Source organism: Colobus angolensis, unplaced genomic scaffold (assembly GCF_000951035.1).
Source record: "Colobus angolensis palliatus isolate OR3802 unplaced genomic scaffold, Cang.pa_1.0 Scaffold236, whole genome shotgun sequence".
NCBI classification, from domain to species: domain Eukaryota; kingdom Metazoa; phylum Chordata; class Mammalia; order Primates; family Cercopithecidae; genus Colobus; species Colobus angolensis.
This window is the reverse complement of record NW_012115555.1, coordinates 18,466-20,033: the sequence shown is the minus strand read 5'-3', so window position 1 is coordinate 20,033 and position 1,568 is coordinate 18,466. Positions and strand designations below refer to the sequence as shown.

At 40.2% G+C, this 1,568-nt stretch overlaps 1 protein-coding gene across 1 annotated transcript in view; it reads left to right on the top strand.

Moving 5' to 3' along the window:
* LOC105513804 (HLA class I histocompatibility antigen, B-14 alpha chain-like) overlaps positions 1-1,568 on the top strand; it is a gene marked incomplete at its 3' end in the record, with an annotated part of 35,224 nt that overhangs the window by 30,347 nt on the left and 3,309 nt on the right. The window lies entirely within an intron of this gene.

The following is a 1,568-nucleotide window of genomic DNA, read 5'->3' as shown; positions in this document are numbered from 1 at the left end:
TTCTATGTGCTTATGAGCCTTTTGTATATTATTTGTCTTATTATTATTTTATTTATTGCTTATTATTATCTTATTATTACTAATATTATTATATTGAGTTACAACCATTCTTCATATATTCTAAATACAAGTCCTTTCCTTGCCAGATGTAAGATTTGCAAAAATTTTCTCCCATTTGATGAGTTTCTTTTCACTTTCTTGGTGGTGTCCTTAGACTCACACATTTTTAATTTTGATGATCTTCGATTTATCTTTTATTTCCTCTTTTTGCTTGTGCCTTTGGTATCATTTAAGATCAGGTATTTTTACCTAATCCAAAGTCATGAAGATTTATACCTGTGTTTTCTTCTAAGAGTTTTCTAGTGTTAAGTCTCACATTTAGGTCTTTGACACACTTTGAGGTAATTTTTATATGTAGTGTGAAGTAGGGATCCAGCTTTATTCTTTTGCATATGGATAGCCTGTTGTCTCAGCACCACTTGACGAAAAGATAATTTCTTCCCCCACTGAATTATATTAGCACTGTTTTCAAAAACCAATTAACCATAAAAGTGAAGAGTATTGCTGGGCCCTCAATTTTCTTCTGACTTCATTTTTAAAATGCTGTTGTAAGTTGGATTTTTTAATAACATTTGTATTAATGCATTGATACTCTATAGAAGCACATTCAATTTTTGTGTTTTGATCTTGTAGCCTACCAATGTGCTAAACTCATTTAGTATTAGTAGTTTAGTGGTTGCTAAACTCATTTAGTGTCCAGATAAAATATGCACACTGCTTAGATGTGCATAGTTCAGGGAAACAGGCAGTGCTTGAGCGTCGGTGAAGAGCATTGGGACTGCATGGAGCACTCGCAACTTTGAGGTGATGACTACAGGCTCCCGGTTGCAATAGACAGTAACAAACTCTGCTTCTTTGTATTCAAGAGATGTTCTGGACTCACGCAGGGAAACTCGGGCTAGGGAATGAAGATAATTTTAAATGCAACAACTCAGACTAACAGATCCATAGTCTGGGAAAGTAAAACTTAGGAGCTTTGAGAGTTTAATTGTAATGCTGTTTTGACACAGGACTTTTACAAACTGGAATTCTAATCATTCAGGGATTACCAGTATTGTGCTACCTACTGTATTAATAAACAAAAAGGAAATTGGTCTCTATGAGAATCTCTATGTGGTGCCTTCAGACAAAACTTCACCAAGTTTAGAAAGAAAACCCCTGTCTCTACACCTCCATTCCCAGGGCGAGCTCACTCTTCTGGCATCAAGTTCCCCGTGGTCAGTTCCCCTGCACAAAGGTCCAAGGGGAGAGGTATGGAGTGGGAGGCAGGGAGTCCAGTTCAGGGTCGGGGATTCCAGGACGAGTAGGGAAGGGGAAGGGGCTGGGTGCAGCCTCGGGGTCTCTCCCTGATTTCCACAGACAGATCCTTGTCCAGGACTCAGGCAGACAGGGTGTCAAAGAGGCTTGGTGTCGGAGAGGGATCAGGACGAAGTCCCAGGTCCTGGGCGTGGCTCTTAGGCTCTCAGGGCCTCGGGCCTTATCTGCATTGGGGAGGCACTGGGTTGGGG